General features: G+C 32.9%; 1 long non-coding RNA gene across 1 annotated transcript; it reads left to right on the top strand.

Annotated features, from left to right (window-relative positions):
* Positions 1 to 265: 265 nt before the first annotated feature.
* LOC139528601 (uncharacterized) lies at positions 266 to 8338 on the top strand. Its single transcript, XR_011665642.1, has 2 exons — positions 266 to 939; positions 8048 to 8338. It is a non-coding gene; the product is annotated as an uncharacterized lncRNA (long non-coding RNA).
* The last annotated feature ends 2418 nt before the right edge of the window (positions 8339 to 10756 follow it).

Below are 10756 nucleotides of genomic sequence, written 5' to 3' on the forward strand. Positions count from 1 at the left end.
AAGATATAGACGACTTCAATAAACCTTATAGAAATCCTTATAATAAAGTTCATGAAAAAAATGCTACGAAAATATTCATGGGCCGGAGGGATGAACTGACGGACAGACTGACGGATGAACGGTTGGAAGGACGGACAAACAGAGGTAAACCAGTATACCCCACTTTTTTAAGCGGCGGTATAATGATTGGATCAACATAAAGACTTTACAACAATAACACAGGTACTTGAGGACAGGACCCTATAGGAGCCTTGTGATGCCCCCCTCCCCCTTTTTTTTTTTTTTTTAATCGAGCAAAAATATCATTATTTTCGCTTATATTCAGCTCTCTGTATGCTATTTATCACTTCAAATGCAAGGAATACTATCAAATACCAGTTTCTAAAATTTGGGGTTTCTGATATATGTATAGGCGGAAAGGTAAGTCACTCAGGTTTGTTTACATTGAGGTACTGCTCGGGATATTTCTTGAAATTTTCTATTAAATTATGTCCTACCTGTTCCAATATCGTATTTCTTCTTCGCCATATATATTATCCTCACTGAAAACATACATAAATAATCAAAATACAGGTATAAAGTCCTCCTCTGGGACACTTTTCACTCGCGATTTGAATATTTTCAACCACATTTTAGTAGAAGCTACGGAAGTGACATCGCTAGCGACATCTGTGCGGTATTTTCAAAAGGGCGGTAACCATTTCACATGTTACCTATTCTGTAACTCCCTCCTAAATCAAGAGAACCATAATCACTCCCGATCGATCGATTTCCGAATGGCAATGACGACAACGGTAAAACGCGAGAATTCCGAATATATTTTGCGGGAAATTTTATAACAACAGACAACAACAACAATAATGGATGAAGACCAGAAATTCGCATTCAATTTGGCCGTTAATGGCCATAATTTACTGATTTCAGGCCAAGCAGGCACTGGTAAGACATTTCTTGTTGAGAAAATTGTTGAATTTATGAGATATAGTCAAAAGAAAAACGTCTCTATCGTGTGTTCAACTGGTATCGCTGCCACACACTACGGCAACCTAGGTGCACAAACACTTCACAAGTGGTCAGGAATAAGGGACGGAAGGTATTTAATAGAGGAAATTGTTCATTTACTTAGAACAGATGAGAGATACACAGTTGCCAAATCCAATATTGAATCTGTTGAAACTTTAATTATTGATGAGATTTCAATGGTTAGCTCTAAAGTTTTAAATCAGGTCCAGGTTTTGTGTAGGCAAATTAGGAACTCTCCAGATATATTTGGAAACATTCAAGTTATTCTTGTAGGAGATTTTTATCAGCTTCCACCAGTTTCAAATGAACTGTATGGTGACCCTGGCAACCTCTGTTTTCGTTTACCATGGTTTGAGAGTTATTTCCCCCACAAGATCAATTTACATATTGTACACCGACAAGACGAACATAATTTGATAACATGTATTAATGAATTAGAGGTTGGGGATCCTTCAGATGAATCAGTAGCATTTCTACAATCATTAAATAGACCTCTGCAGGATGAAGCAGGCAGTGTCCAACTTTTTGCTAGAAACATTGACGTTGATATGTTCAATTATAATAAACTAAATCAAATACAAGGAGAGCTTCAAACATACCATTCAGTAGATGAAGGTTCTGCACACTATATAAACAAGTTTTTAGCGCCAAAGAATTTAGGGCTAAAGGTAGGGTGTCCTGTTATGTTGATCAAAAATCTTAGTGATGTTTTAGTGAATGGTGTTCGTGGTATTGCTGTTCAACTGCATAATAAATCTGTTGATGTTAATTTCAAAATTGGTGAGAAAATAGTTACGGCAAATATTGGAGCAGAAATTTTTTCCACTTATGATCCTGTTGGGAAAATTATTATTGCAAAGCGCATTCAACTGCCATTAAAATTAGCTTATGCACTTACAATTCATAAAGCCCAAGGTATGAGTTTAGAAAATGTAACAGTAAATTGCCAACACAGTGTTCAACCAGGTCAATTAGGTGTCGCAGTGGGAAGAGCAGTGTCTGTAAATGGTTTAAAAGTAGTCAATTTCAAAAAACATCTTTGCAAAAAGCATCCAGGATATGTATTGAACTTTTATGAATCATTCAGTGTAGGTGAGCTTAACCAAGATTTAACATGTTGCCGAAATAAAACTCAACTTGAAAAACTTTCATATTCAGAAACTGAATCAGCTTCTAGTGATAGTGATGCATGCAGCAAAACATTTGAGAAAGATTTTATTGATTTTGATAATGATTCAGATTTTTCAGATTCTGAAATAGAAAAACTTGAATTTTTAGATACAATTTTAACTGATGACAACCAGAAAGTATTCTCTACTGATCCTCTCCCTTCAAAGCTGGCCTTTGACAATGTTTTATTAGAATTTTTGGATACCCCTGCAGAAGAGCAGATCTTATATTTTAAAGAATTAATTCTTAAAAACTTTAATTTATTCAATGATTGGTTTGATCAGCAGGCATCAATTATTGATGACATAGGGCTGAACTGCTTCCCTGAAGATAAGGATAAATACACTCAGAAGCATAGGAATGATTTTTTTATTAAATTCAATAAACACATAAATTCAGAAGAATATGAATGTAGCACTTCTGTTCTGCTTAAAAAGTATGAACTACAAGAATTGAAAGGTCCAGCTTATAGACTTTTAACATCTGTATTATTTTACATTGAAAGAAAGTTTTTTGAAACTTTATCTTCTCATCTGCATCTGACTTCACCTGAACCCTTACCTAAACCATCTTTAACTCAAGAGTTAGATCCTGCTGGAAAGGGCAAAATTAGATATATCAGTGGGTATGTGATTGCAAAATTAAAGCACAATTTGTCACAGAAGATAAGAAACTCATTATTTGCAAAAGGTAAAGAAAAGGAACTGAAAGATTTACAAAATAAAATGAACATTTTGAATTCAATGTGCTGTACCTTTGGTGAGTTAGTAGATGTATCTACTGATAAAACTAGTTTAGATGAAATTAAGCGTAAACAAAATCAGCGTGAGGGACTAACAAATATTTCTGACTCTGCTTTTGATTTTTTTCAAAAGCTTGAAATTCAATGCCGCCAAAAATTGACCCATGAAAATTTAGTCATATATGGTAAAAATTTGTATAATGATTCTTTAAAGCAACTGTTTGATGACTACGAGTTATATGAGGCATGGTTAATGTGCGTGACCTCATCCGTTACCACCTCTTCTGAGGATGAATGTGAGAATGACCATGACATTCGCACATTACTTAATTCCATGGCAACAGCTGTTGACAACTTTCTCATTTTATTCCAGTCAGTTGTGACTTTGTTTCTGAAAGTAAGCTTGAGTCAGTTTAGAAGAGATTTTCTGGCTTTTTTAAAAAGAGAAAAAGGAAAGGCATTGAGAAAAAAAGTGACTGAAAAGGGAAAGAAATCTATCAAAAAGTTTGACATGAAATTTTATACCGAAGACAAATCAACCAATAAACAGTCATCCTTCTTGCGTCTTAAATCAGAACTTCTTCAGAATCCAAAATATTTAAATGACTACTCTTTCACCAAAAAAGACTTATTACTAATTTGCAAAGACATTAAAATTAAAATTTCCTCCCAGAAAAGGAAAGAAGAAATTACCAATGTTTTGGCAAAGAAAATATTAGATAGTGATACATGTATTGAAACTCTAAATATACCTGATTCTTATGAACCTCAGCCCGGACCTAGTGGGATCTCTCAGTCTGTGCCTGTCTCTGAACAATCAGTGCATGATGACATGATTGGGCCCTCTGGCTCTCTACATGTTTCTTCTGAACCAGAAACTAGTTTGTCTGGGACTGCTCCTTCAACACTGACTAAAACAAAAAGGACAAGAAATTATGGCAAAAAAAAATCTAAAGGAAAGGGGAAAGGAAAAGGGAAAAAAACCAAGAAAGTAGAAGAGACAATAGAGGATGAAAATTGTGCTATATGTAATAAAACATATATAGACGGTGAAGATTGGATTAATTGTGATGTTTGCACATTATGGTTTCATCGGCAATGTGTTAATTTAGAGGATGAAGCAGAATGGGCATGTTTGACTGAGGAGGACGGGTCATTCACTTGTCCCTTGTGCTTATAATAAAGTAAGCAAGTATACTTGATTATGTTAAGGAACTAGATAATTCCAAGTTAAAAGAGGGGTTAGAGAAAATAATTTGGAGGGTTTTCTTTTTTTAATACAAACTCATTTTGAAATTTCTCTCAAATTAAGAATGATGGTTGAATAAAAGCTTCTGTTAATAATGGATTTTTTTTTGCAATAGGAGGGAAAGGGGTATGGTTCTTTAAAAAATATAGCAAGCCAAAATGTTGTTTTTTTAAATGACAGCTCTTTCACAAAAAAGACTTATTACTAATTTGCAAAGACATTACAATTACAATTTCCTCCAAGAAAAGGAAAGAAGAAATTACAGATGTTTTGGCAAAGAAAATATTATTTCAACACTGATGTCCAATTGATCCAATCTTCACCATCTATATATGTTATAATACATCTAACACAATTTTCATTTTATTAACTTGATTCTTTTTTTCAGAAAATGTGTGTGTGTGTGTGTTTGTGGGGGGGGGGGGGGGGGGGGGGGAGGTGATTTTTTTCCTCCTTACTCTTATAATAAAAGTAAACCAATAATTACCTTTTAAAGAAAACAAATCTCAATAAACCTTATTTTGAAATTATAAGAAGATCTTTTGAGCTTCAACCATTAACCCTGCCACATTATGTATGTACATTGTATGTGCCTGTCCCAAGTCAGGAGCCTGTAATTCAGTGGTTGTCATTTGTTGCTGTATTACATATGGGTTTTTTGATATTTTTTTGTACATAAATTAGGCCGTTAGTTTTGTCTTTTGAATTGTTTTACATTTGTCATTTCTTGCCTTTTATAGCTGACTATGCCGTATGGGCTTTGCTCATTGTTGAAGGAAGTATAGTAACATATTATACATGTAGTTGTTAATTTCTGTGTCATTTGGTCTCTTGTGAAGAGTTGTCTCATTGGCAATCACACCACATCTTTTTTTTTATTCAAACTACTAAATTCAGCATGTTCAGTATGAGTAATTTGTTCTGTAGTATTGAATATACTTTTTCAATCTAAATTTGAATTATACATGTATCTCATCACTTACAGTACTCTCCCTTTCATCACACAAAAGCGCCATAATAAATGGCAGCTAGTAATGAAATTGTTCTTATTTATTTTATGCATGCATTATATTTGTGACATTTCTTTTTAATTTCAGGACTACATGAAAACAGATAAAGTGTACATAATGTATATATTGGAAGTGACTTATTTTATACCTTTACTTGATTTTGTTGTGTTGGAGGTTGTGCTGTATCACCACCAGTATTTGATTTTCTTGACACTGTTGTTTGGCCCAAGATGACGGAGTTCATTGCATGACAGTAACCAAGGTATGTAGGATTTGTGTTGGCGCCACTATGTAAAGTGCGCTGTTGGCAAAATACGTTCTCAATAACGTCACTATTTAGTCTACTGGGGATAACAGAGGCATTGTTGTTTTTTAACCTATACTGACAATATTCTTCAAATCCTAAAATACATGAAACTATGTCCTGCCTGGTTTGGTGAGATATCATACACATTTCTTTTTGCTTGACAGTTGTGTCCAATTGAATACTTTTTTCCCATTTAATGAAAAAATCCATTACATCATGGTTCTGTCTTAATCTGTCATCACTTAAGTCAGTTATAGCCCTATTATCCCTAAAATTTGCTATCAGAACACTTGTATTTGACAATAATTTGACAGTAGCATTTAACATAGAGCCTGATTCTCCCAAAGTTTGTTGATACAGCTTCATCAAATGATACATATCAGCATTCAGTACATCTTCTGCTAAGTGATTGCGCATTTTTGCCTCTGATGTCAGATAAAAATGATCTTGTGACAATTTATGATGCACTGGAAAGGGATGGGTTGAAATATCCCATGAATAAGCCCTTTTGAAATGATTCCATTCAATAAAATTACCTTCAAACTTCATATGTCTTTTACATTGAGATTCACTTCCACTTTTTAAGATATTGTTCCTAATTTTTTTAATAACATGAGAAACATCCATGATGAAACTTATCTTATCATTACTGTAAATATTATTAAAGGAGCATGTTACTGGTTTGGCAGAACTAAATTCAGGCATTAAAAGCTTAAAGAGGTCTCTATTAGTCTGTGCCCCATCAGTGCTAACAAACATGATTTTAAACCCAAAGTTCATTAACCTATTCACAGATTGCCATACTAATAAATAGAGTTCATGTCCAGATGCAGTGCTTGCAGGAAAATGTGCGAAAGGAAACCGAAAACCTGTCGACCCTAGGAATACAAGTTGAAGTGCATGACTCGCTAAAATTCTTTCGTTCTTGTTGGATTTCAATTTATCAAAAACTACTGACTCTGGAGATAATTCAGTAAATCCAATCAATTCTATTTTTCCATTTATCTTTTTTAACTGTAGATCTTGCTGAATCGACATTTCATCAATAATGAGCCCACCTTCATAACCCTCGGGTGGTATATTTTTTAGCTTGGCCTCATTTGCCATCCAATGAAGCATATCATTATTTATTCCAGCTTCTTGATTTACAGTATTTTTAAATCTTTGTAGTAATTTCTCAGAAGGGAGGATGACAAACTGACTATTTCTAAGTTCTGTATACCCCTTAGGGCTTCTGCACCATAATGTTAGACACAGACGAACGATGTCTCTGTTCCAACGCCTTCCATGTGGGTTTCTTTCAATTGCCATTTTCTGCGACATTAAAAATAATTTCATTTTATCACTACATTCAGGGAAAATTTTTGTTAGAATTTCTGACATGTCATTATTATCTTCTGTAGATAGTATTACATCCTGATCTGTATTTGATCTTATGCAAGTTGCATTTGTGGAATTTAAATTCTCATTCAAAGGTTTTTTCGTTGTTTCTTCAAGTTGAAAATTTTTAACAATAACTGCTTTTTCCAAACATTTACAATGCACACATGATGCTGATGCTTTGTGTGATTTTTTAAATGGGAGCACCTTTTGACATAATTTTGACCTGTATCTAATTTGTTCTGAGTTTTCATCAAAAAGTTTTGAAACATGCTCTTTTAAGAAGTCTTTATTTTGCATTGACTCATCAACTTCCTCAACACCATTACAATAACGCAACTGTCTTATTATTTCAAAACATGATGGTAAATTAAATGTTTTGTCTACCCCTAAGCTAACAGGGTCTATCTTTTTACCCATAACCATTAAAGTCCAAGTTTGGTCCAATTTTAACTGAGCTTCAGTAAGCACCTTCAATCCATTTATTATGGTTTTGTTAAAATGACCTATAGTTATACAGCTTAAAGTTTTTGATAACAAGACAAAATCAATGGGGATATGTGTTCCAAATGTGCTTATATCTAGCACAACTGGTGTATTAATTTTCCACTTTATACCAAAGTAACGTTTGGTCATTTTGCACCAGTTACTTTTGCTGCGTGCATTTTTCACCTTCACATTTTTATATATTTGTTTTATTAAATTTCCAACTGATGTCCCTTCAGCTGCAGTTTTTTCTTTAATATCTATTAAATCAATTGATTCATCTATAGCCCCTTCCTCAATGTTATCAATTATCCAGTTGAACAAATTAGACTTATTTGACATTTCATTTATATTTGTCATTCTTTTTCAGTTCATAATTTTGCGCCAAAACAATTACTTAAAATATATTCGGAATTCTCGCGTTTTACCGTTGTCGTCATTGCCATTCGGAAATCGATCGATCGGGAGTGATTATGGTTCTCTTGATTTAGGAGGGAGTTACAGAATAGGTAACATGTGAAATGGTTACCGCCCTTTTGAAAATACCGCACAGATGTCGCTAGCGATGTCACTTCCGTAGCTTCTACTAAAATGTGGTTGAAAATATTCAAATCGCGAGTGAAAAGTGTCCCAGAGGAGGACTTTATACCTGTATTTTGATTATTTATGTATGTTTTCAGTGAGGATAATATATATGGCGAAGAAGAAATACGATATTGGAACAGGTAGGACATAATTTAATAGAAAATTTCAAGAAATATCCCGAGCAGTACCTCAATGTAAACAAACCTGAGTGACTTACCTTTCCGCCTATACATATATCAGAAACCCCAAATTTTAGAAACTGGTATTTGATAGTATTCCTTGCATTTGAAGTGATAAATAGCATACAGAGAGCTGAATATAAGCGAAAATAATGATATTTTTGCTCGATTAAAAAAAAAAAAAAAAGGGGGAGGGGGGCATCACAAGGCTCCTATAGGGTCCTGTCCTCAAGTACCTGTGAACAATAATAATATGATATAATATAAACCTTCATAGCACCATAAGCCACAGTCACAATCGGAGCCAAAACAAAATAGAAAAAAACAACTATATATATCAAATAACAGTCAGTATCAAGACATGCACTACATTATTCAAAAGAACTATTGTTTAACAATACAATCGTCAGTATCCCCCATAATAGTAAAGTTTTTTTGTGTTAACATCGAGATGTGCTAGAAATGTGCTGAAAGAGTTCCTCCCTCAAATCATTATGAAGTAAGTATTCGATTGAAAAATGACGCTCATCCTCAACTCTATCAGCTGTAAATTACGAGTGTCTGGCATTTTTCAATTCTTAATGTAATGGGTGAGCACCGATTCTTAAGAAATATATGCACTACCTTTCTTAAAATCTACGGAAGCGTATTAGCGCCAAACACTTTTTAAATTTTTTCTTCCAATGTTTGCGTTACAACGCAAACCTTTGCGAAATAACGCAAACCTTTAAAATTTGTTTTAGCTTATTTCTTATTTAAGATTCAAAGGAAACAGTAGTTATTAATAGATTGCAAAGTAAAATCCTTGAATAGTTAGATCATATTTCATTGACTTCAATAATGAGCAGAATTATATAAGAAAATGTGGTATGAATGCCAATAAGAAAACTCTCTATATCTAAGTCACTATTCCTAAAAGTAAACCATCATAGGCCTAAGTACGGTCTTCAACACGGAGCATTAGCTTATACTGAACAAGAAACTATAAAGGCCCCCAGAAACGATATTCTTGTTACTACTAGTATATATACTATAAAGAAAATTGAGTAAATTGAGGTCATACAGAAGAAAAAAAAATCAATCCTGCTAATATAACTATAACCGAATATAAATATACTTCCAAAGTAAGCTCTCGTTTGAGAACTGTGTAAAGTAGTTTTGCAATAAATATATAGAATGAAGATGCTTGTATTAATAAAATCATGTTCTATCTATTCAAATTGCTACCCAAGCATCTTAAAAAGAATACTTTATTATATTGAAATGAAAATTCAATGACTTTCTATCAAAGAATCTTGATCATATTCTGAGATTTAAAAAAATTGTTTCCTTATTAAAAATTCATTGTAAAGCAGAGAGATAATTTGACTTGGAGTTTCACAATTGTATGACATTATTTTGGATCTTTCAATTTAAATATAAGTGAATATCGATAGCGGATTAATAGAGGAATCAAAAGAGTAAACAAATATACAGATCAATGTGCTTGTTTTCGAGATATTAGCCATTGAAATTTTGGCGGGAAAACATTCTCTCTTGACTTTTCATAGCTTTATCATTGATAAGTTTACATTCTCAAAAACTATCAAGGAATAATTTAAATTTTATAAGACTTTTACAGATGGCTTATCATTATACATGTAAAAGATTTATAAAAAGATAAATGGGGGTCAATGCCATTTATTTTTAAGGCATTCAAATGAATAAAAGCTGAGGTTGCTGAAAAATCTGACAAAATTCCCCCAAAATGACAAGCGAACTACAAAGTACCTTAACTAAGATTTGAAGCTAAAACCAAGTAATAGATTATCAATCTTATATATGAAATTTCTGGAAAAAAAATGATTCTATTAATAATCAGGCTCTCCGACCAAACATAATCTTTTCAAGAATCTACATGTATGATATTTTTTTTAAAAAAAAACCTCCCTTTTTTCTAACCTTCCAACCCCAATATTACATTATATATTACATTTTTTGAGCCTTATGAAAAGAACAGGAAGCACTGCAAGTGAAGCAAAGCATGCAGTCATATTCCAATTTGAAAATAAACACCCTCTATTTTATATGTATTTTTTTACATAAATTTCTATTTATGAGTGGATGTTGCTATGGATAATATGTGTTTCCGTGGTAACAATTGAAGTCAACAACACTTGACGATTGTAATTTAAAGTTTGCGTTAGCTTTTATGTATTTTTCTTATCGGTTATAAAACAATTCAGGACATTTAAGCTCTTAAACTACAATATTCTGCAAATAAAAACTCTGTTTCCAAGGAAAAAATCGGTTGCTATGGTGACAAAACTATAAAAAATCCCACGCATTTCACTATTTAATTTGATAAAGAAGTATCCAAACTTCATAACTACAGTGCTAACTATTCTGTACACATTTGCACTTTTCTGAAAAACACCAGAGAAAATTTGATAATTCAGCAAAAATCCCAATTTCAGAAAAGTTGAAAATATGCATTTTTTCACAAAATTTTTCAAAAAATTTACAAATTTGGTTGATATGCAATCTTCACTAAAATGAAGCTTAAACGATGTTCTATCAATGTTTCATATGAAAATTAATGAAAAATGCATGATTCTATTCATAATCAGGTTCTGAATTGTGGTG

Source organism: Mytilus edulis, chromosome 6, assembly GCF_963676685.1.
Source record: "Mytilus edulis chromosome 6, xbMytEdul2.2, whole genome shotgun sequence".
Classification (NCBI taxonomy): domain Eukaryota; kingdom Metazoa; phylum Mollusca; class Bivalvia; order Mytilida; family Mytilidae; genus Mytilus; species Mytilus edulis.